Genomic DNA, 27,128 nt, shown 5'->3' on the forward strand with positions numbered 1-27,128 from the left:
TTGCATCACAAGTCTCTCTAACGCATCGTTCCAATTACCTAAGCATGGTTTGTCGCGTCTCGTTCTGATTACCTAAGCATGGTTAGGTTCAATTATACAAAAAGTGCGTAAAAAGTGATGCTAGATTAGTATGTCGCGTCTCAAGTCTCTTTAACGCGTCGTTTCAATTACCATGCTTATGTTGCGTCAAAAGTCTCTCAAACACGTCGTTCCGATTACCTAAGCATGGTTAGGTTATATTATGCAAGGTGTGCGTGAAAAGTGACGCTAGATTAGTATATCGCGTCTTAAGCCTCATCAACGTGTTGTTCCGATTAACTAAGTATGGATAGGTTATATTACACAAAATGTGCGTGAAAAGTGACTCTAGATGTCGCGTCTCAAGTCTCATCAACCTTTTGTTCCGATTAACTAAGTATGGATAGGTTATAGTACACAAAATGTGCGTGAAAAGTGAAATAGATTAGTATGTCGTGTCTCAAGTCTTTTTAACGCGTAGTTTCGATTACCTAAGCATGGATAGGTTAAATTACGCAAAGAGTGCGGAAAAAGTGATGCTAGATTGGTATGTTGTATCTCAAGTCTTTTTAACGCGTCGTTCTGATTACCTAAGCATGGTTATTTTATATTATGCAAAGTTTGCGTTAAAACTGCCAATAGATTAGTATGTCGTGTCTCATGTCTCTTTAACGCGTCGTTTTGATTACCTAATCATGGTTAGGTATAATACGCAAAGTGTGCGTGAAAAGTGACGCTAGATTGGTAGGTCGGGTCTCAAGTGTCTTTAACCCGTTGTTTCGAATACCATGCTTATGTCGCGTCACAAGTCTCTCTAACGCGTCGTCCTGATTACCTAAGCATGGTTTGGTTATATGACGCTAGATTACTATGTCGCGTCACAAGTTTCTTTAATTCCAATTACCTAACCTTAGGTTATATTACGCAAAGTGTGCGTGAAACGTGACTCTAGATTAGTATGTCGCGTCTCAAGTATCTTTAACGCATCGTTTCGATTACCATGCTTAAGTCTCATCACAAGTCTCTCAAATGCGTTGTTCCGATTACCTAAGCATGCTTAGTTTATATTATGGAAAGTGTGCGTTAAAAGTGAAGCTAGATTACTATGTCGCGTCAAAAGTCTCTTTAACGCATTGTTCCGATTGCCTAAGCATGGTTAGGTTATATTACGCAAAGTGTGCATGAAAAGTGACGCTAGATTAGTATGTCGCATCTCAAGTATTTGTAACGCGTCGTTTCGATTACCATGCTTATGCCGCGTCACAAGTCTCTCTAACGCGTCGTTCCGATTACCTAATCATGGTTAGGTAATATTATGCAAAGTGTGCGTTAAAATTTAGGGTAGAGTACTATGTCGCGTCACAAGTCACTTCAACGCGTCGTTCCGATTACCTAAGCACGGTTAGGTTATATTACGCAAAGTATGCGTGAAAAGTGATGCTAGATTAGTATGTCGTGTCTTAAATCTCTTTAATGCGTCGTTTTGATTACTATGCTTATGTCGCGTCACAAGTCTCTTTAACACGTCGTTCCGAACACCTAAGCATGGTTAGCTTACATTACACAAAGTGTGCGTGAAAAGTGACGCTAGATTAGTATGTCGCATCTCATGTCTCTTTAACGCGTCCGTCCGATTACCTATGCATGGTTAGATAGTATGTCACGTCTAAAGTCTCTTTAAGGCGTCGTTGCATTACCATTCTTATGTCTCTTTAATGCATCGTTCCAATTACCTAAGCATGGTTAGTTTACATTACTTAAAGTGTGTGAGAAAAGTGAAATAGATTAGTATGTCGCGTCTCAAGTGTTTTTGACGCGTCGTTCTGATTACCTAAGCATGGTTAGGTTAAATTACGCAAAGAGTGCGTAGAAAGTGATGCTAGATTAGTATATCGTGTCTCAAGTTTCTTTAATGCGTCGTTCCGATTACCTAAGCATGGTTAGGTTATATTACGCAAAGTGTGTGTTAAAAGTGACAATAGATTAGTGTGTCGTGTCTCAAGTCTTTTTAACGCGTCGTTTCAATCACCTAAGCATGGTTATGTTATATTACGCAAATTGTGCGTGAAAAGTGACGCTAGATTAGTATGTGGCGTCTCAAGTCTCTTTAACTCGTAGTCCCGATTAACTAAGCATGGTTAGGTTATATTATGCAAAGTGTGCGTGAAAAGTGACGCTATATTAGTTTGTCGCGTCTCAAGTCTCTTTAACGCATCGTTTTGATTACTTATCCATGGTGGTTAGCTTATATTATGCAAAGTGTGCGTGAAAAGTGACTCTAGATTACTATGTCACGTCACAAGTCTCTTTAACGCGTCGTTTCAATTACCATGCTTATGTCGCGTCACAAGTCTCTCTTACAAGTCGTTCCAATTACCTAAGCATGGTTAGGTTATATTAAAAGTGATGCTAGATTAGTATGTCGTGTCACAAGTCTCTCTAAAGCGTCGTTCCTATTACCTAAGCATGGTTAGGTTATATTACGCAGAGTGTGCGTGAAAAGTCACGCTAGATTAGTATGTCGCATCTCAAGTATCTTTAAGGCATCGTTTCATCAGCATTCTTATTTCGCGTCACAAGTCTGTCTAACGCATCGTTCCAATTACGTAAGCATGGGTAGTTTATATTACGCAAATTGTGCGTGAAAAGTGAAATAGATAGGTATGTCGCGTCTCAAGTCTTTTTGACGAGTAGTTCGGAAATGGTTAGGTTAAATTACTCTAAGAGTGCGGAAAAAGTGATGCTAGATTGGTATGTTGTGTCTCACGTCTTTTTAACGCGTCGTTCCGATTACCTAAGCATGGTTAGGTTATATTACGCAAAGTGTTCGTGAAAAGTAAAAATAGATTTGTATGTCGCGCCTCAAGTCTCTTTAACACGTCGTTCCGATTACCTAAGCATGGTTAGGTTATATTATGCAAAGTGTGCGTGAAAAGTTAAAATAGATTAGTATGTCGCATCTTAAGTCTCTTTAATGCGTCTTTCCGATTACTTCAGCATGGTTAGGTTATATTACGCAAAGTGTGCGTGAAAGTGATGCTAAATTAGTATGTCATGTCTCAAGTCTCTTTAACGTGTCGTTTCGAGTACAATGCTTATGTCGCGTCACAAGTGTCTTTAACGCATCGTTCCGACTACCTAGCATGTTATATTACGGAAAGTGTGTATTAAAAGTGACGCTAGATTAGTATGTCGAGTCTCAAGTCTCTTTAACGCTACGTTACGATTACTTAAGCATTGTTAGGTTATATTACGCAAAGTGTGCGTGAAAAGTGACGCTAGATTAATATGTCGCGTCACAAGTCTCTTGATCGCGTCATTCCGATTACCTAAGCAAGGTTAGGTTATATTACACAAAGTGTGCGTGAAAAGTGACGCTAGATTAGTATGTCGCGTCTCAAGTCTCTTTAACCCGTCGGTCTGATTACTTCAGCATGGTTAGGTTATATTACGCAAAGTGTGCGTGAAAGTGACGCTAGATTAGTCATAGGCAAAGAAATTAAATCAATTGGAGACAACAGATTAAAACCATACACAATTTCAAAAGGTGAAGTGTGTGTAGTGTTATGAACTGCCATGTTATATGCAAATTCGACTTATGGTAATAAATCCTCCCAAGATTTTAAATTCTTAGAAATTAAAGAGCGAAGCAATTGCACCATGGTTCTATTAACCACCTCAGTTTGACCATCTGTTTGTGGATGGCAAGTAGTAGAAAATGGTAATTTAGTACCCAATTTAGCCCGCACAACACGCCAAAAATGACTAAGAAATTTTGTATCCCTATCACTGACAATTGTAGGTATTCCATGTAAACGCACAACTTTCTGAAAGAACAAATCAGCAATATGACAAGCATCATCAGTTTTAATGGCATGGTATAAAGTGTGCCATCTTGCTAAAACGATCAACCACAACAAAAATACTATCCTTACCCTTCCTAGTTCTTGGCAAACCAAGTACAAAGTCCATAGACAAATCTGTCCAAGGCATATCAGGTATGGGTAAAGGTGCATATAATCCATGAGGTTTCAGTTTGGACTTAGCTTGCATGCAAACAATACATTTACTACACGCTTTATGAACATCTCGTTTCATGCCAGGCCAAAAGAAACGATCACAAATAATAGCATAAGTTTTACTAACCCCAAAATGACCCAACAGTCCACCAGTATGTGCCTCGTTTATCAACAACAAACGCAAAGAACAATTAGGCACACACAACCTGTTCTTTTTAAACAAAAATCCTTCAAAAACATAAAAATCATCAAAAGCGCGTCGTTCCGGTTATCTAAGCATGGTTAGGTTATATTACGCAAAGTGTGCTTGAAAATTGACTCTAGATTAGTATGTCGCATCTCAAGTCTCTTTAACGCGTCGTTTTGATTACCATGCTTATGTCACGTAACAAGTCTCTCCAACGCGTCGTTCTGATTACCTAAACATGGTTAGGTTATATTATGCAAAGTGTGCGTGAAAAGTAACGCTAGATTAGTATGTCGCGTCACAAGTCTCTTTAACGGGTCGTTTCGATTACCTAACAATGGTTAGGTTATATACGTAAAGTGTGCGTAAAAAGTGACATTAGATTAGTATGCCGCGTCTCAAGTCTCTTTAACGCGTCGATTCGATTAACCATGTTTATGTCGCGTCACAAGTCTCTCTAGCGCGTTGTTCTGATTTCCTAATCATGGTCAAATTATACAACGCAACGCGTGCGTTAAAATTGACGGTAGAGTACTATGTCGCGTCACAATTTACTTTAACGCGTCGTTCCGATTACCTAAACATGGTTAGGTTATAATACGCATAGTGTGCGTGAAAAGTGACATTAGATTTGTATGTTACATCTTAAGGCTCTTTAACGCGTCGTTTCGATTACCATGCTTATGTCGCGTCACAAGTCTCTCTAATGCCTCATTCCGATTACCTAAGCATGGTTAGGTTACTACGCAAAGTGTGCTGAAAAGTTACATTAGATTAATATGTCGCGTCTCATGTCTCTTTAACGCGTTGTTCTGAGTATCTAAGCGTGGTTAGGTTATATTACGCAAAGAGTGTAAAAAGTGACGCTAGATTAGTATGCCGCGTCTCAAATCTCTTTAACACGGTTATATTACGCAACGTGTGCGCAAAAAGTGACGCTAGATTAGTATGTCGCATTTCAAGTCTCTTTAACGCGTCGTTCCGAACACCTAATAATGGTTAGGTTATATTACAAAAAGTTTGCGTGAAAAGTGACGCTAGATTAGTATGTCGCGTCTAAAGTCTCTTTAAGGCATTGTTTCATTACCATTCTTATTTCGCATCACAAGTCTATCTAACGCATTGTTCTAATTACCTAAGCATGTTTAGTGTATATTTGGCAAACTGTGCGTGAAAAGTTAAATAGATTAGTATGTTGCGTCTCAAGTCTTTTTGACGCATAGTTCCGATTACCTAAGCCTGGTTAGGTTAAATTACGCAAAGAGTGCGGAAAATGTGATGCTAGATTGGTATGTTGTGTCTCAAGTCTTTTTAAGTCGTTCTGATTACCTAAGCATGGTTAGGTTATATTCCGCAAAGTGTGCGTTAATAGTGACAATAGATTAGTATGTCGCAGCTCATGTCTCTTTAACGCGTCGTTTCGATTACCTAAGCATGGTTAGGTACAGAGAAAAGTGATGCAATATTAGTATGTCGCGTCACAAGTCTCTCTAACACGTCGTCTCGATTACCTAAGCATGGTTTGGTTATATTACGAAAAGTGTACGTTAAAAGTGACGTTAGATTACTATCGCGTCACAAGTTTCTTTAACGCGTTGTTAAAATTACCTTAAGCGTGGTTTGGTTATATTACGCAAAGTGTGCATGACACGTAAATTTAGATTAGTATGTCGTGTCTCAAGTCTCTTTAACGCGTCGTTTAGATTACCATGCTTAAATCGCATCACAAGTCTCCCTAACGCGTCGTTCCGATTACCTAAGCATGGTTAGTTTATATTATGGAAAGTGTGCGTTAAAAGTTAAGCTAGATTACTATGTCGCGTCACAAGTCTCTTTAACGCATCGTTCCGATTACCAAAGCATGGTTAGGTTATATTACGGAAAGTGTGCGTGAAAAGTGAGGCTAGATTAGTATGTCGCATCTCAAGTCTTTGTAACGCGTCGTTTTGATTACCATGCTTATGTCGCGTCACAAGTGTCTCTAACGCGTCGTTCCGATTACCTAATCATGGCTAGGTTATATTACGCAAAGTGTGCGTTAAAATTTACGGTAGAGTACTATGTCGCGTCACAAGTCACTTCAACGCGTCGTTCCGATTACCTAAGCATGGTTAGGTTACACTGCGTAAAATGTTTGTGAAAAGAGACGCTAGTTTAGTATGTTGCGTCTCACGTCTTTTTAAAGCGTTGTTCCGATTAACTAAGCATGGTTAGGTTATATTGCGCAAAGTGTGCGTGAAAAGTGACAGTAGATTAGTTTGTCGCGTCTCAAGTCTCTTTAACGCGTCGTTTTGATTACATAAGCATGGTTAGGTTATATTACGCAAAGTGTGCGTGAAAAGTGACGCTAGATTAGTATGTCGCGTCTCCACTATCTTTAACGCGTCGTTTCGATTGCCATGCTTATGTTGCGCCAGAAGTCTCTCTAACGCGTCGTTTCGATTACCTAAGCATGGTTAGGTTACGCAAAGTGTGCGTAAAACGTGACGCTAGATTAGTATGTCGCGTCTCAAGTCTCTTTAATGCGCCGTTTTGATTACTATGCTTATGTCGCGTCACAAGTCTCTTTAATGCGTCGTTCCGAGAATCTAAGCATTGTTAGGTTATATTACACAAAGTGTGCGTGAAAAGTGACGCTAGATTAGTATGTCGCGTCTCATGTCTCGTTAACGCGTCCGTCCCATTACTTATGCGGTTAGATTCAATTACGCAAAGTGTCCGTGAAAAATGATGCTAGATTAGTATATTGCGTCTAAAGTCTCATTAAGGGGTCATTTCATTACTATTCTTATGTCGCGTTACAAGCCTCTCTAACGCATCGTTCCAATTACCTAAGCATGGTTAGTTTACAATACTCAAAGTGTACGAGAAAAGTGAAATAGATTAGTAAGTCTCGTCTCATGTCTTTTTAAAGCGTCGTTTCGATTACCTAAGGTGTGAGTGAAAAGTTATGCTAGAGTATGTGGCGGCTCAAGTCTCTTTAACGCATTGTTCCGATTAACTAAGCATGGTTAGATTATATTACCCAAAGTGTGCGTGAAAAGTGAGGCTAGATTAGTTTGTCGCGTCTCAAGTCTCTTTAACGCGACGTTTCGATTACTTATGTATGGTTAGGTTATATTACGCAAAGTGTGCGTGAAAAGTGACGCTAGATTAATATGTCGCGTCTTATCTCTCATTAACGCGTCGTTTCGATTACCTTGCTTATGTCGCGTCACAAGTCTCTCTAACGCGTCGTTCCAATTACCTAAGAATTGATAGGTTAGATTACGCAAAATGTGCGTGAAAAGTGAAGCGATATTAGTATGTCGCGTCTCAAGTCTCTTTGACGCGTCGTTCTGATTACCTAAGCATGGTTAGGTTATATTATCCAAAGTGTGCGTGAAAAGTGACGCTAGATTAGTATGTCGCGTCACAAGTCTCTCTAACGCGTCTTTCCTATTACCTAAGCATGGTTCGGCTATATTACGCAAAGTGTGCGTGAAAAGTGACGCTAGATTAGTATGTCGCATCTAAAGTCTATTTAAGGAATCGTTTCATTAGCATTCTTATTTCGCGTCACAAGTCTCTCTAATGCATCGTTCCAATTACCTAAGCATGGTTAGTTTATACTACGCAAATTGTGTGTGAAAAGTGAAATAGATTAGTATGTCGCGTCTCAAGTCTTTTTGACGCGTAGTTCCGATTACCTAAGCATGGTTAGGTTAAATTACGCAAAGAGTGCGGAAAAAGTGATGCTAGATTAGTATGTTGTGTCTCAATTCTTTTTAACGCGTTCTTCCGATTACCTGAGCATGGTTCGGTTATATTACGCAAAGTGTGCGTTAAAAGTGACATTGATTAGTATGTCGCGTCTCATGTCTCTTTAACGCGTCGTTTCGATTACCTAAGCATGGTTAGGTTTATTACGCAAAGTGTGCGTGAAAAGTGACTCTAGATTAGTATGTCGCGTCTTAAGTGTCTTTAACCCGTTGTTTCGAATACCATGCTTATGTCGCGTCACAAGTCTCTCTAACGCGTCGTCCCGATTACTTAAGCAAGGTTTTGTTATATTACGCAAAGTATGCGTTAAAAGTGACGCTAGATTACTATGTTGCATCACAAGTTTCTTTAACGCGTCGTTCCGAATACCTAACCGTGGTTAGGTTATGTTGCGCAAAGTGTGCGTGAAACGTGACCCTAGATTAGTATGTCGCGTCTCAAGTCTCTGTAACGCGTCGTTTCGAGTACCATGCTTATGTCGCGTCACAAGTCTCTCTAACGCGTCGTTCCGATTACCTAATCAAGGTTAGGTTATATTACGCAAAGTGTGTGTTAAAATTTACGGTAGAGTATTATGTCGCGTCACAAGTCACTCAACGTGTCGTTCCGATTACCTACGCATGGTTAGGTTATATTACACAAAGTGTACGTGAAAAGTGACGCTAGATTAGTATGTTGCGTCTCATGTCTCTTTAACGCGTTGTTCCGATTAACTAAGCATGGTTAGGTTATATTACGCAAAGTGTCCGTGAAAAGTGACGGTAGATTAGTTTGTCATGTCTCAAGTCTCTTTAACTCGTTGTTTTGATTATATAAGCATGGTTAGGTTATATGATGCAAAGTGTGCGTGAAAAGTGACGCTAGATTAGTATGTCGCATCTCAACTCTCTTTAACGCGTCGTTTCGATTACATGCTTATGTCGCGTCACAAGTCTCTCTAACGCGTCGTTCCATTTACCTAAGCATTGTTAGGTTATATTACGCAAAGTGTGCGTGAAAAGTGACGCTAGATTAGTACGACGCGTCTCAAGTCTCTTTAACGCGTCGTTCCAATTACATAAGCACGGTTAGGTTACGTTACGCAAAGCGTGCGTAAGAAGTGACGATAGATTAGTATGTCGTGTCTCAAATCTCTTTAACTCGTCGTTCCGATTACGTAAGCATCATTAGGTTATATTACGCAAAGTGTGCGTAAAAAGTGACAATAGATTACTATGTCGCGTCTCAAGTCTCTTTAACGCGTCGTTTTGATTACTATGCTTATGTCGCGTCACAAGTCTCTTAAACGCGTCGTTCCGAACACCTAAGCATGGTTAGGTTACACAAAGTGTGCGTGAAAAGTGACGTTAGACTAGTATGTTGCGTCTCAAGTCTCTTTAACGCGTTGTTCCGATTAACTAAGCATGGTTAGGTTTTATTACGCAAAATGTGCGTGAAAAGTGACGCTAGATTAGTTTGTCGCGTCTCAAGTCTCTTTAACGCGTCGTTTCAATTACTAATGCATTGTTAGGTTATGTTACGCAAAAGTCTGCGTGAAAAGTGACGCTAGATTAGTATGTAGCGTCTCAAGTCTCTGTAACGCGTCGTTTCGAGTACCATGCTTATGTCGCGTCACAAGTCTCTCTAACGCATCGTTACAATTATAAGCATTGATAGGTTATATTACGTAAAATGTGCGTGAAAAGTGACGCTAGCGTCTCAAGTCTCTTTAACGCGTTGATCCGATTAACTAAGCATAGTTAGGTTATATTACGCAAAGTGTCTGTGAAAAGTGACGGTAGATATGTTTGTCGCGTCTCAACTCTCTTTAACTCTTTGTTTTGATTATATAAGCATGGTTAGGTTATATGACGCAAAGTGTGCGTGAAAAGTGACGCTAGATTAGTATTTCGCGTCTCAACTCTCTTTAACGCATCGTTTCGATTACATGCTTATGTCGCGTCACAAGTCTCTCTAACGCGTCGTTCCATTTACCTAAGCATTGTTAGGTTATATTACGCAAGATGTGCGTGAAAAGTGACGCTAGATTAGTATATCGCATCTCAAGTCTCTTTAACGCATCGTTTCGATTACCATGCTTATGTCGTGCCATAAGTCTCTCGAACGCGTCGTTCTGATTACCTTGGCATGGTTGAGTTATATTACGCAAAGTGTGTGTGAAAAATGACGCTAGATTAGTACGACGCGTCTCAAGTCTCTTTAACGCGTCGTTCCAATTACATAAGCATGGTTAGGTTACGTTACGCAAAGCGTGCGTAAGAAGTGACGATAGATTAGTATGTCGCGTCTCAAATATCTTTAACTCTTCGATCCGATTACGCAAAGTGTGCGTAAAAAGTGATAGTAGATTACTATGTCGCGTCTCAAGTCTCTTTAACGCGTCGTTTTGATTACTATGCTTATGTCGCGTCACAAGTCTCTTAAACGCGTCATTCCGAACACCTTACCTAAATTGACGTTAGATTAGTATGTTGCATCTCAAGTCTCTCTAACGCGTTGTTCCGGTTAACTAAGCATGGTTAGGTTTTATTACGCAAAGTGTGCGTGAAAAGTGATGCTAGATTAGTTTGTCGCGTCTCAAGTCTCTTTAACGCGTCGTTTCGATTACAAATGCATGGTTAGGCTATATTACGCAACATGTGCGTGAAAAGTGAAGCGAGATTAGTATGTCGTGTCTCAAGTCTCTTTGACGCGTCATTTCAATTACCATGCTTATGTCGCGTCACAAGTCTCTCTAACAAGTTGTTCCGATTACCTAAGCATGGTTAGGTTATATTGTGCAAAGTGTGCGTGAAAAGTGACGCTAGATTAGTATGTCGCGTCTCAAAACTCATCAACGTGTAGTTCCGATTAACTAGGTATGGATAGGTTATATTACACGAAAATGTGCGTGAAAAGTGACTCTAGATTAGTATGTCGCGTCTCAAGTCTCGTCAATGTGTTGTTCCGATTAAGTAAGTATGGATAGGTTATATTACGCAAAGTGTGCGTGTAAAGTGACGCTGGATTAGTACGTCGCGTCACAAGCCTCTTTTACGCGTCGTTCCAATTACCTAAGCATAGTTAGGTTATATTACACTTAAAGAGTGCGTAAAAGGTGATGCTAGATTTGTATGACGTAACTTAAGTTTCTTTAACGCGTCGTTCCGATTATCTAAGCATGGTTAGGTCATATTACGCAAAGTGTGTCAAAAGTCACAATAGATTAGTATGTCGTGTCTGAAGTCTTTTAAACGCGTCGTTCGATTACCTAAGCATGGTTAGGTTATATTACGCAAAGTGTGCGTGAAAAGTGACGGTTGATTAGTATGTCGGGTCACCATGCTTATGTCGCGTCACAAGTCTCTCTAATGCGTCGTTCCGATTACATAAGCATGGTTAGGTTATATTACACAACGTGTACACTAGATTACTATGTCGTGTCACAAGTTTCTTTGACGCGTCGTTTTGATTACCATGCTTATTTCGCGTCACGAGTCTCTCTAACAAGTCGTTCCGATTACCTATGCATGGTTAGATTATATTATGGAAAGTGTGCGTTAAAAGTGAAGCTAGATTACTATGTCGCGTCACAAGTCTCTTTAACGCGTCGTTCCGATTACCTATGCATTGTTAGGTTATATTACGCAAAGTGTGCGTGAAAAGTGACGCTATATTAGTATGTCGTGTCACAAGTTTCACTAACATGCTGTTCCGATTACCTAAGTATGGTTAGGTTATATTACGCAAAGTGTGCGTTAAAAGTGACGCTATATTACTATGTCACGTCTCAATTCTCTGTAAGGCGTCGTTGTGATTACTATTCTTATGTCGCGTCACAAGTCTCTCTAACGCGTCGTTCCAATTACCTAAGCATAGTTAGTTTATATTACGCAAGGTGTACGTGAAAAGTTACAATAGATTATTCTGTCGCAACCCATGTCTTTTTGACGCGTCGTTCCAATTACCTAAGCATGGTTAAGATATACTACGCAAAGAGTACCTAAAAGTGATGCTAGATTTGTATAACGTGTCTCAAGTCTCTTTAATGCGTCTTTCCGATTACCTAAGCAAGGTTAGTTTATATTACGCAAAGTGTGTGTTAAGTAACAATTGATTAGTATGTTTGCGTATGAAGTCTTTTAACGCGTCGTTCTGATTACCTATGCATGGTTAGGTTATATTATACAAAGTGTGCGTGAAAAGTGATGGTAGATTAGTATGTCGTGTCTCAAGTGTCTTTAACGCGTCGTTTCAATTACCATGCTTATGTTGCGTCACAAGTCTCTCCAACGCGTCGTTCCGATTACCTAAGCATGGTTAGGTTATACTATGCAAGGTGTGCTTGAAAAGTGACGCTAGATTAGTATGTCGCGTCACAAGTCTCTCTTACGCCTCGTTCCGATTACCTCAGCATGGTTAGGTTAAATTACGCAGAGTGTGCGTGAAAAGTGACAATAGATTAGTATGTTGCATCTCGAGTCTCATTAAAGCGTCGTTTCGATTACCATGCTTATGTCGCGTCACAAGTCTCTTTAAAGCGCCGTTCCGATTATCCAAGCATGTGTTATATATTACGCAAAATGTGCGTGAAAAGTGACGCTAGATTAGTATGTCGCATCTCAAGTCTCTTTAACGCGTCATTTCGATTACCTGAGCATGGTGAGGTTATATTACGCAAAGTATGCGTGAAAAGTGACGGTATATTTGTGTGTCTCATCTCAAGTCTCTATAACGCGTTGTTTCGATTACCTGAGCATGGTTAATTTATATGACGCAAAGTGTGCGTGAAAAGTGACGCTAGAATAGTATGTCGAGTCTCAAGTCTCTTTAACGCGTCGTTTCGATTGCCATGCTTATGTTGCGTCACAAGTCTCTCTAACGCGTCGTTCTGATTACCTAAGCATGGTTAGTTTATATTATGAAAAGTGTGCATTAAAAGTGAAGCTAGATTACAATGTCGCATCAAAAGTTTCTTTAACGCGTCGTTCTTATTTCCTAAGCATGGCTAGGTTATATTACGCAAAGTGTGCGTGAAAAGTGACGGTAGATTAGCATGTCGCGTCACAAGTCTCTCTATCGCTTCGTTCCGAGTGTGCATGAAAAGCGACAGTAGATTAGTATGTCTCATCACAAGTCTCTTAAACGCGTCGTTCCGATTATCTAAGCATGAGTTATATTACGCAAAGTGCGCGTGAAAAGTGATGATATATTATAGTATGTCGCGTCTCAAGTTTCATTAACGCGTCGTTTCGATTAACTTAGAATGGTTAGGTTATACTATGTAAAATGTGCAGAAACTGTGACGCTAGTTTAGTATGTCGCATCTCAAGTCTCATTTATGCGTCGTTTCGATTACCTAAGCATGGTTAGGTTAAATTACACAAAGTGTGCTAGAAAAGTGACGGTAGATTAGTATATCGTGTCTTAAGTGTCTTTAACGCGTCGTTTCAATTACCATGCTTATGTCGCGTCACAAGCCTCACTAACACGCCGTTCCGTTTATCTAAGCATGCTTAGGTTATATTACGCAAAGTGTGCGTGAAAAGTGACGTTAGATTAGTATGTCGCGTCTCAAGTCTCTTTAACGCGTCGTTTTGATTACCATGTTTATGTCGCGTCACAAGTCTCTCTAACGCGTTGTTCCGATTACCTAAGCATCGTTAGATTATATTACGCAAAGTGTGCATAAAAAGGGACGCAAGATTACTTTGTCGAGTCACAAGTTTCTTTAACGCGTCATTTAGAATACTATGCTTATGTCGCGTCACGAGTTTCTCTTACGCGTCGTTCAGATTACCTAAGCACGGTTATGTTATATAATGGATAGTGTGCGTTTAAAGTGAAGCTAGATTACTATGTCGCGCCACAAGTCTCTTTAACGCGTCGTTCCGATTACCTAAGCATAGTTAGGTTATATTACGCAAAGTGTGCGTGAAAAGTGACTCTATATTAGTATGTCGTGTCACAAGTCTCTCTAACGCGTTGTTCCGATTACCTAAGCATGGTTAGGTTATACTATGCAAAGTGTGCTTGAAATGTGACGCTAGATTAGTATGTTGCATGACAAGTTTCTTTATCGCATCACCAAAGCATGGTTCGGTTATATTACGCTAAATGTGCCTTAAAAGTGACGCTAGATTAGTATGTCGCATCACAAGTCTCATTAACGCGCCGTTTTGATTACCTATGCATGGTTAGCTTATATTACGCAAAGTGTGCGTGAAAAGTAACTCTAGATTACTATGTCGCGTCACAAGTCTCTTTAACGCGTCGTTTCAATTACCATGCTTATGTCGCGTCACAAGTCTCCCTTACAAGTCGTTCCGATTACCTAAGAATGGTTAGGTTATATTAAAAGTGATGCTAGATTAGTATGTCGTGTCACAAGTCTCTCTAAAGCGTCGTTCCTATTACCTAAGCATGGTTAGGTTATATTACGCAGAGTGTGCGTGAAAAGTCACGCTAGATTAGTATGTCGCATCTCAAGTATCTTTAAGGCATCGTTTCATCAGCATTCTTATTTCGCGTCACAAGTCTGTCTAACGCATCATTCCAATTACGTAAGCATGGTTAGTTTATATTACGCAAATTGTGCGTGAAAAGTGAAATAGATAGGTATGTCGCGTCTCAAGTCTTTTTGACGAGTAGTTCCGATTACCTAAGCATGGTTAGGTTAAATTTACTCTAAGAGTGCGGAAAAAGCGATGCTAGATTGGTATGTTGTGTCTCAAGTTTTTTTAACGCGTCGTTCCGATTACCTAAGCATGTTATATTACGCAAAGTGTTCGTTAAAACTGATAATTGATTAATATTTCGCGTCTCATGTCTCTTTAACGCGTCGTTTCGATTACTTAAGCATGGTTAGATATATTACGCAAAGTGTGCGTGAAAAGTGACGCTAGATTAGTAGTATGTCGCGTCTCAAGTGTCTTTAACCTGTTTGTTTCGAATACCATGCTTATGTCGCGTCACAAGTCTCTCTAACTCGTCGTCCCGATTGTTATATTACGCAAAGTGTGCGTTAAAAGTGACGCTAGATTACTATGTCATGTCAGAAGTTTCTTTAACGCGTCGTTCTGATTACCTAAGCGTGGTTAGGTTATATTACGCAAAGTGAGCGTGAAACGTGACCCTAGATTAGTATGTCGCGTCTCAAGTCTCTTTAACGCGTCGTTTCGATTATCATGCTTAAGTCGCATCACAAGTCTCTTTAACGCGTCGTTCCGATTACCTAAGCATGATTAGTTTATATTATGGAAAGTCTGCGTTAAAAGTCAAGCTAGATTACTATATCGCGACATAAGTCTCTTTAATGCATCGTTCCGATTACCTAAGTATGGTTACGTTATATTACGCAAAGTGTGCCTGAAAAGTGACGCTAGATTAGTATGTCGCGTCTCAAGTCTCAGTAAGGCGTAATTTCGATTACCATGCTTATGTCGCGTCACAAGTATCTCTAACGGGTCGTTCCGATTACCTAATTATTGTTAGGTTATATTACGCAAATTGTGTGTTAAAATTTACGGTAGAGTACTATGGCGCGTGTCTTTCCGATTACTTAAGCATGGTTAGGTTATATTACGCAAAGTGTGCGTTAAAAGTGACGCTAGATTAGTATGTTGCGTCTCAAGTCTCTTTAACGCGTTGTTCCGATTAACTAAGCTTGGTTAGGGTATATTACGCAAAGTGTGCGTGAAAAGTGACGTTAGATTAGTATGTCGCGTCTCAACTCTCTTTAACGCGTCGTTTCGATTACCATGCTTATGTCGCGTCACAAGTCTCTCAAACGCGTCGTTTCGATTACCTAAACATGGTTAGGTTTTACTATGCAAGTGTGCTTGAAAAGTAACGCTAGATTAGTATGTCGCGTGTCAAGTCTCATCAACCTGTTGTTCCGATTAACTTAAGTATGGATAGGTTAGGTTACGCAAAATATGCGTGAAAAGTGACTCTATATAAGTATGTCGCGTCTCCAGTCTCATCAACGTGTTGTTCCAATTAACTAAGTATGGATAGGTTATATTACGCAAACTGTGCGTGAAAAGTGACGCAAGATTAGTACAACGCTTCTCAAGTCTCTTTAACACGTCGTTCTAATTACCTAAGCATGGATAGATTATATATTACACGCAAAGAGTGCGTAAAAAATGATGCTAGATTTGTTAGACGTGTCTCTCAAGTCTTTAACGCGTCGTTCCGATTACCTAAGCATGGTTAGGTCATATTAACGCAAAGTGTGTGTTAAAAGTGACAATAGATTAGTATGTCGCGTTTGAAGTCTTTTTAACGTGTCGTTTCGATTACCTAAGCATGGTTAGGTTATATTACGCAAAGTGTGCGTGAAAAGAGATGGTAGATTAGTATGTCGCGTCACAAGTCTCTTTAACGCGTCGTTTCGATTACCATGCTTATGTCGCGTCAAAAGTCTCTCTAACGCGTTGTTCCGATTACTTAAGCATGGTTAGGTTATATTACGCAAAGAGTTCGTAAAAAGGGACCAGTTTCTTTAACCCGTCGTTTTGATTACCATGCTTATGTCGCGTCATGAGTCTCTCAAACGAGTCGTTCCGATTACCTATTCATGGTTAGACTGTATTATGGAAAGTGTGCGTTAAAAGTGAAGCTAGATTACTATGCCGCGTCACAAGTCTCTTTAACGCGTCGTTCCGATTACCTATGCATTGTTAGGTTATATTACGCAAAGTCTGCGTGAAAAGTGACGCTATATTAGTATGTCGTGTCACGAGTCTCACTAACATGTTGTTCCGATTACCTAAGTATGGTTAGGTTATATTATGCAAAGTGTGCGTAAAAAGGGACAAGTTTCTTTAACCCGTCGTTTTGATTACCATGCTTATGTCGCGTCACGAGTCTCTCAAACGAGTCGTTCCGATTACCTGTGCATGGTTAGACTATATTGTGGAAAGTGTGCGTTAAAAGTGAAGCTAGATTACTATGTCGCGTCACAAGTCTCTTTAACGCGTCGTTCCGATTACCTAAGTATTGTTAGATTATATTAAGCAAAGTGTGCGTTAAAAGTGACCCTAGATTACTATGTCACGTCTCAAGTCTCTGTAAGGCGTCGTTGCGATTACCATTCTTATGTCGCGTCACAAGTCTCTCTAACGCGTCGTTCCAATTACCTAAGCATGGTTAGTTTATATTACGCAAGGTGTCCGTGAAAAGTTACAATTGATTATTTTGTCGCATCCCATGTCTTTTTGACGCGTCGTTCCAATTACCTAAGCATGGTTAAGATATACTATGCAAAGAGTACGTAAAAAGTGATGCTAGATTTGTATAACGTGTCTCAAGTCTCTTTAATGCGTCTTTCCGATTACCTAAGCAAGGTTAGTTTATATTACGCAAAGTGTGTGTTAAAAGTAACAATTGATTAGTATGTTTGCGTTTGAAATCTTTTTAACGCGTCGTTCCGATTACCTAGGCATAGTTGAGATATACTACGCAAAGAGTACGTAAAAAGTGATACTAGATTATTATGACGTGTCTCAAGTCTCTTTAATGCCTCTTTCCGATTACCTAAGCATGGGTAGTTTATATTGCGCAAAGTGTGTGTTAAAAGTGACAATAGATTAGTATGTAGCGTCTGAAGTCTTTTTAACGCGTCGTTCCGATTACCTATGCATGGTTAGGTTATATTATACAAAGTGTGCGTGAAAAGTGATGGTAGATTAGTATGTCGTGTCTCAAGTGTCTTTAACGTGTCGTTTCAATTACCATGCTTATGTTGCGTCACAAGTCTCACTAACGCGCCGTTCCGATTACCTAAGCATGCTTAGGTTATATTAAGCAAAGTGTGCCTGAAAAGTGACGTTAGATTAGTATGTCGCGTCTAAAGTCTCTTTAACGCGTCGTTTTGATTACCATGCTTATGTCGCGTCACAAGTCTCTCTAACGCGTCGTTCTGATTACCTAAACATGGTTAGGTTATATTACGCAGAGTTTGCGTGAAAAGTGACAATAGATTAGTATGTCGCATCTCAAGTCTCTTTAACGCGTCGTTTCGATTACCATGCTTATATCGCATCACAAGTCTTCCAAGCATGGGTTATATTACGCAAAGTGTGCTCAAAAGTGACGCTAGATTAATATGTCGCGTCTCAAGTCCCTTCAACGCGTCGTTCCAATTACCTAAACATGGTTAGGTTATATTACGAAAAATTTGTGTGAAAAGTGACGGTAGATTAGTATGTCGCATCTCAAGTCTCTATAACGCGTCGTTTCGATTACCTGAGCATGGTTCGTTTATATTACGCAAAGTGTGTGTGAAAAGTGACGGTAGATTAGAATGTCGCATCTCAAGTCTCTTTAACGCGTCGTTTCGATTACCTGAGCATGGTTAGGTTATATTACGCAAAGTGCGCGTGCAAAGTGACCCTAGAATATTATGTCGCGTCTCAAGTCCCTATAACGCGTCGTTTCGATTACCATGTTTATGTTGCGTCACAAGTCTCTCTTACGCGTCGTTCCGATTACCTAAGCATGGTTATTTTATATTATGGAAAGTGTGCATTAAAAGTGAAGCTAGATTACTATGTCGCATCATAAGTCTCTTTAACGCGTCGTTCTGATTACCTAAGCATAGTTAGGTTATATTACGCAAAGTTTGCGTCAAAAGTGACGCTAGATTAGCATGTCGTTTCTCAAGTCTCTTTAACACGTCTTTTCGATTACCATGATTATGTCGCGTCACAAGTCTCTCTATCGCCTCGTTCCTATTACCTAATAATTGTTAGGTTATATTACGAAGAGTGTTCGTGAAAAGCGACAATAGATTAGTATGTCGCATCTCAAGTCTCTTTAACGCGTCGTTTCAACTACCATGCTTACGTCGCGTCACAAGTCTCTTTCAAGTGTCTTTCCGATTATCTAAGCACGGGTTATATTACACAAAGTTATGCTAGATTAGTATGTCGCGTGTCAAGTCTCATTATCGCGTCGTTTCGATTAACTAAGAATGGTTAGGTTATATTACACAAAGTTACGCTAGATTATAATGTCGCATCTCAAGTCTCATTTACGCGTCGTTTCGATTACCTAAGCATGGATAGGTTATATTACACAAAGTGTGCGTGAAAAGTGACGGTAGATTGGTATGTCGCGTCTCAAGTAACGCGTCGTTCCGAACACCTAAGCTATGGTTTGGCTATATTACACAAAGTGTGCGTGAAAAGTGACGCTAGATTAGTATGTCGCGTCTCATGTCTCTTTAACGCGTCCGTCCCATTACCTATGCATGGTTAGATGAAATTATTCAAAGTGTCCGTGAAAAATGACGCTAGATTAATTTGTCGCGTCTAAAGTCTCTTAAAGGCGTTGTTTCATTACCATGCTTATATCGCATCACAAGTCTCTCTAACGCATCGTTCCAATTACCTAAGCATGGTTAGTTCACATTACTCAAAGTGTTCGAGAAAAGTTAAATAGATTAGTATGTCGCGTCTCAAGTCTTTTTGACGTGTCGTTCTGATTACTAAGCATGGTTAGGTTAAATTATGCAAAAAGTGCGTAAAAAGTGATGCTAGATTACTAAGTCGTTTCTCTAGTCTCTTTAGTGCGTCGTTCAGGTTATATTACGCAAAGTGTGCGTTAAAAGATACAATAGATTAGTATGTCGCGTCTCAAGTCATGGTTAGGTAATATTACGCAAAGTGTGGCGTGAAAAGTGACGTTAGATTACTATGTTGCGTCTCAAGTCCCTTTAACGCGTTGTTCCGATTAACATGGTTAGGTTTTATTACGTAAAGTGTGCGTGAAAAGTGACGCTAGATTAGTTTGTCGCGTCTCAAGTCTCTTTAACGCGTCGTTTCGAATACTTATGCATGGTTAGGTTATATTACGGAAAGTGTGCGTGAAAATTGACGCTAGATTAGTATGTCGCGTCTAATCTCTCTTTAACGCGTCGTTTCAATTACCATGCTTATGTCCCGTCACAAGTCTCTCTAACGCGTCGTTCCAATTACTTAAGCATTGATTGGTTATATTACGCAAAATGTGCGTGAAAAGTGAATCTAGATTAGTATGTCGCGTCTCAAATCTCTTTAACGCGTCGTTTCAATTACCATGCTTATGTTGCGTCAAAAGTCTCTCAAACATGTCGTTCCGATTACCTAAGTATGGTTAGGTTATATTATGCGAAGTGTGCGTGAAAAGTCACATTAGATTAGTATATCGCGTCTCAAGTCTCATCAACGTGTTGTTCCGATTAACTAAGTATGGATAGGTTATATTACACAAAATGTGCGTGAAAAGTGACTCTAGATGTCGTGTCTCAAGTCTCATCAACGTGTTGTTCCGATTAACTAAGTATGGATAGGTTATATTACACAAAATGTGGGTGAAAAGTGAAATAGATTAGTATGTCGCGTCTCAAGTCTTTTTGACGCGTAGTTCCGATTACCTAAGAGACTTTAGACGCGACATACTAATCTAGCGTCACTTTTCACGCAAACTTTATGTAATATAACCTAACCATGCTTAGGTGTTCGGAACGACGCGTTAAAGAGACTTGAAATGCGACATACTAATCTAGCGTCACTTTTTGCGCACACTTTACGTAATATAACCTAACGATGGTTAGGTAATTAAAACGACGCGTTAAAGAGACTTGAGACGCGGCATACTAATCTAGCGTCACTTTTTACACACTCTTTGCGTAATATAACCAAACCATGCTTAGATAATCGGAACAACGCGTTAAAGAGACATGAGACGCGACATACTAATCTAATGTAACTTTTCACGCACACTTTGCGTAATATAACCTAACCATGCTTAGGTAATCGGAATGACGTATTAGAGAGACTTGTGACGCGACATAAGCATGGTAATCGAAACGACACGTTAAAGAGCCTTATGATGTAACATACAAATCTAGAGTCACTTTTCACGCACACAATGCGTAATATAACCTAACCATGTTTAGGTAATCGGAACAACGCGTTAAAGTAACTTGTGACGCGACATAGTACTCTATCGTCAATTTTAACGCACGCTTTGCGTTGTATAATTTGACCATGATTAGGAAATCAGAACGACGCGCTAGAGAGACTTGTGACGCGACATTAGCATGGTTTAATCGAAACGACGCGTTAAAGAGACTTGAGACGCGACATACTAATCTAGTGTCACTTTTTACGCACACTTTGCATAATAAAACCTAACCATGTTTAAGTAATCAGAACGACGCGTTGGAGAGACTTGTGACGTGACATAAGCATGGTAATCAAAACGACGCGTTAAAGAGACTTGAGATGCGACATACTAATCTAGAGTCAATTTTCAAGCACACTTTGCGTAATATAACCTAACCATGCTTAGATAATCGGAACGACGCGTTAAAGAGACTTGAGACGCGACATACTAATCGCCAATTTTCACGCACACTTTGCGTATATAATTTAACCATGCGTAGGTAATCGGAACGACACGTTAAAGAGACTTGTGCGCGACATACTAATCTAGTGTCACTTTTCACGCACACTTTGCGTAATATAACCTAACCATGCATAGGTAATCAGAACGACGCATTAAAGAGACTTGTGACGCGACATAGTAATCTAGCTTCACTTTTAATGTACACTTCCTGTAATACATAAGCATGGTAATCGAAAGGACGCGTTTCAGAGACTTGAGACGCGATATATTAATCTAGCGTCACTTTTCACGTACACTTTATGTAGTATAACCTAAGCATGCATATGTAATCGGAACGCCGCATTAGTGAGACTTGTGACGCGATATAAGCATGGTAATTGAAATGAGGCGTTAAAGAGACTTGAGACGCGACATACTAAATCCAACATTACATTTCACGCATACTTTGCGAAATATAACCTAACCATGCATAGCTAATCGAATCGACGCGTTGAAGAGACTTGAGACGCGACATACTAATCTAGCGTCACTCTTCACGCACACTTTGCGTAATATAACCTAATCATGCTTAGGTAATCGAAACGACGCGATAAAGAGACTTGAGACACGACAAACTAATCTAGCGTCACTTTTCAAGCACACTTTGCGTCATATAACCTAACCATGCTAAGGTAATTGGAACAACGCGTTAAAGTTACTTGTGATGCGACATAGTACTCTACCGTCAATTTTAACGCACACTTTGCATAATAATGGTAATCAAAATGACGCGTTGAAGAGACTTGAGACGCGACATACTAATCTAGCGTCACTGTTCACGCACACTTTGGGTATATTATCTAACCATGCTTAGTTAATCGGAACGACTCATTAAAGAGACTTGTGACGCGACATACTAATCTAGCGTCACTTTTCACGCACACTTTGCGTAATGTAACATATTTGTGCTTAGGTAATCGGAAAGACGCGTTAAAGAGACTTGTGACGCGACATAGTAATCTAGCTTCACTTTTAACGCACACTTTCCAAAATATAAATTAACCATGCTTAGGTAATCGGAACGACGCGTTAAAAAGACTTGTGACGCGACATATTAATCTAGCGTCACTTTTCACGCACACTTTGCATATTGTAACCTAACCATGCTTAGGTAATCGGAACGACGCGTTAAAGAGACTTGTGACGCAACATAGTAATCTAGCTTCACTTTTAACGCACACTTTCCATAATATAACCTCACCATACTTAGGTAATCGAATCGACGCGTTGAAGAGACTTGAGACTTGAGACGCGACATACTAATCTAGCGTCACTGCTTACGCACACTTTAAGTATATAACCTAACCATGCTTAGGTAAACGGAAAGACGCGTTCAAGAAATTTGTGACGTGACATAGAATCTATCGTCACTTTTCACGCACACTTTGTCTAATGTAACCTAACCATGCTTAGGTAATCCGAACGACGCGCTAAAGAGACTTGTGACGCAACATAGTACTCTACCGCCAATTTTAACGCACACTTTGCATAATATAACCTAACCATGATTAGGTAATCAAAACGACACGTTTGAGAGACTTGTGACACGACAAAAGAATGGTAATCAAAACGACGCGGTAAAGAGACTTAAGACGCGACATACTAATCTACCGTCACTGTTCACGCACACTTTGTGTATACAACCTAACCATGCTTAGGTAATTGGAACGACGCGTTAAAGAGACTTGTGACGCGACATACTAATCTAGCGTCACTTTTCACGCACACTTTGCGTAGTATAACCTAACCATGTTTAGGTAATCGGAACGACGGGACATAGTAATCTAGCTTCACTTTTAACGCACACTTTCCATAGCATAAATTAACCATACTTAGTAATCAGAACGACGGGTTAGAGAGACTTGTGACGTGACATAAGCATGGTAATGGAAACGACGCGTTAAAGAGACTTGAGACGTGACATACTAATCCAGAGTCACTTTTCCCGCACACTTTGCGTAATATAACCTAACCATGCTTAGGTAATCGGAATGATGCGTTAAAGAAACTTGTGACAGGACATAGTAATCTAGCGTCACTTTTAACGCACACTTTGCGTAATATAACCTAACAATGCTTAGGTAATCGTAACAACGCGTTAGAGAGACTTGTCACGCGACATAAGCATGGTAATCAGAACGACGGGTTAAAGACACTTGAGACGTGACATACTAATCTAGCGTCACTTTTTACGCACATTATGCATAATATGACCTAACGATGCTTAGGTAATCGGAACGACGCGTTAAAGAGACTTGAGACGTGATATACTAATCTAGCGTCACTTTTAACGCACACTTTGCATAATTTAACCTAACCAATCTTAGGTAATCAAAACGACGCGTTGGAGAGACTTGTGACGCGACATAAGCATGCTACATACTAACCATGCATGATAATCGAAACGACGGGTTAAAGACACATGAGACGCTACATAATAATCTAGCGCCACTGTTCACGCACACTTTGCATAATATAACCTAACCATGCTTAGGTCGATACGACGAGTTAAAAAGACTAGAGACGCAACATACTAATCTATTGTCCCTTTTAACGCACACTTTGCGCAATATAACCTAACCATGCTTAGGTAATCAGAACGACGCATTAAAGATCTAGCATCACCTTTTACGCACTTTTTGCGTAATTTAACCTAACCATGCTTAGGTAATCGAACGACGCGTCAAAAAGTTTTGAAACGCGCGACATACTAATCTATTTCACTTTTCACGCCCACTTTGCGTAGTATAAACTAACCATGCTTAGGTAATCGGAACTATGCATTAGAGAGACTTGTGACGCGACATAAGATTGGTAATGAAACGACGCTTTAAAGAGACTTTAGACGCTACGTACTAATCTAGCGTCACTTTTCACGCACACTTTGTGCAATATAAGCTAACCATGCTTAGGTAATCGGACTGACGCGTTGAAGAGACATGAGACGCGACATACTAATCTAGCGTCACTTTTAACGCACACTTTGTGTAATATACCTAACCATGCTTAGGTGTTTGGAACGACGCGTTAAAGAAACTTGTGACGGGACATAAGCATAGTAATCGAAACGACGCGTGAAAGAGACTTGAAACGTGACATTATCTAGCTTCACTTATTATGCACACTTTGCGTAATATAACCTAACGATTGTTAGGTAATCGCAACGACGCGTTAAAGAGACTTGAGAGGCGACATACTAATCTAGCGTTACTTTTCACGCACGCTTTGCATCCTAACCATGCTTAGATAATCGGAACAACGTGTTAAAGGGAATTGTGACGTGACATACTAATCTAGCGTCACTTTTCACGCGCACTATGCGTAATATAATCAAACCATGCTTAGGTAATCGGAACGACGCCTTAAACAGACTTGTGACGGGACATAGTAATCTAGCTTCACTTTGAACGCATACTTTCTCCATAATATAAACTAACCATGCTTAGGTAATCGAAATGACGCGACATAAGCATGGTAATCAAAACTACGCAATAAAGAGACTTGAGACGCGACATACTAATCTAGCGTCACTTTTCATGCACACTTTGCGTAATATAACCTAAATATGCTTAGGTAATCGGAACAACGCGTTTAAGAAACTTGTGACGCGTCATAGTAATCTAGTGTCACTTTTAACGCACACATTGCGTAATATAACCTAACCATACTTATGTAATCGGAGCGACGCGTTAGAGAGACTTTTGACGCGACATAGGCTTTGTAATCAAAATGACGCGTTAAAGAGACTTGAGACGCGACATACTACTAATCCAACGTCACTTTTCACGCACACTTTGCGTAATAAAACAAAACCATGCTTAGGTAATCGGAACGACGCGACATAAGCATGGTAATCGAAACGACGCGTAAAAGAAATTTGAGACACGACATACTAATCTAGCGTCACTTTTCACGCACACTTTTCGTAATATAACCTAACCATGCGTAGGTAATCGGAACAATGTGCTACAGAATTCAGACACATCCTACTAATCTAGCATCCTAACCATGCCTAGGTAATCGGAACGACGCGTTAAAAATACTTGAGAGGCGACAGACTTATCTATTATCACTTTTCTCGCACACTTTGTGTAATATAAACAGACTTGTGACGGGACATCGTAATCTAGCTTCACTTTCAACGCACACTTTCCATAATATAAAACTAACCATGCTTAGGTAATCGGAACGACGCGTTAGAGAGACTTGTGACGCGACATAAGCATGGTAATCAAAACGATGCAATAAAGAGACTTGAGACGCGACATACTAATCTAGCGTCACTTTTAACGCACACTTTGCGTAATATAGCTAACCATGCTTATGTAATCGGAGCAACGCGTTAGAGAGACTTGTGACGTGATATAGGCATGGTAATCAAAATGACGCGTTAAAGAGACTTGAGACGCGACATACTAATCCAACATCACTTTTCACGCACACTTTGCTTAATATTGTTTAACAATGTTTAGATAATTGGAATGACGCGTTGACGCTACATAAGCATGGTAATCAAAACAACGCGTTAATGAGACTTGAGATGCTATAAACTAATCTAGTGTCATATTTCACGCACATTTTTCGTAATATAACCTAACCATGGTAAATCAAAACGACGCGTTAAAGATACTTGAGACGCGTCATACTAATCTAGCATCACTTTTCAAGCACACTTTGCGTAATAAAACAAAACCATGCTTAGGTAATCGGAACGACGCGTTAAAGTGACTTGTGACGCGACATACTAATCTATTGTCACTTTTCACGCACACTCTGCATAATATAACCTAACCATGCTTAGGCAATCGGAACGACATACTAATCTAGCGTAACTTTTCACGCACACTTTACATAATATAACCTAACGGCTTAGGTAATCGGAACGACTTATTAGAGAGACTTGTGACGCGACATAAGCAGGGTAATTGAAACGACGTGTTAAAGAGACTTGTGACGCGACATAGTATAGGTAATCGAAACGGCGCGTTAATGAGACTTGTGACGCGACATACTAATCTAGCGTTACTTTTAAGGCACACTTAGCGTAATATAACCGAACCATGCTTAGATAATCAGAATGACGCGATAAAGAAACTTATCAAACAACATACTAATCTAGCGTCACATTTCAGGCACACTTTACGTATTATAGCCCATGCTTAGGTAATCTAAACGACAGTTAAAGAGACTTGTGACGCGACATACTAATCCAGCGTCACTTTTCACGCATACTTTGCGTTATATAACCTAACCATGCTTGGGTAATCGGAATGACGCGTTAAAGAGACTTGTGACGCGACATAGTAATCTAGCTTCACTTTTAGCGCACACTTTCCATTATATAACCTAACCATGCTTAGTTAATCGGGACGATGCGTTAGAGAGGCTCGTGACACGACATAAGATGGTAATCTAAACGACGCGTTAAAGAAACTTGTGACTCGACAAAGTAATCTAGCGTCCCTTTTTATGCACACTTTGCGTAATATAACCTAACCATGCTTAGGTAATCGGAAGGACGCGTTAGTAATCGAAACGACGCCTTAAAGATACTTGAGACGCGATATACTAATCTAACGTCACTTTTCACGCATACTTTGCGTAATATGACCGACGTGACATAAGCATGGTAATTGAAACGTCGCGTTAAAGAGACTTGAGACGCGACATACTAATCTACCATCACTTTTCACGCACACTTTGTGTAATATGACCTAACCATG

Source organism: Mercurialis annua, linkage group LG6 (assembly GCF_937616625.2).
Source record: "Mercurialis annua linkage group LG6, ddMerAnnu1.2, whole genome shotgun sequence".
Lineage (NCBI taxonomy): Eukaryota > Viridiplantae > Streptophyta > Magnoliopsida > Malpighiales > Euphorbiaceae > Mercurialis > Mercurialis annua.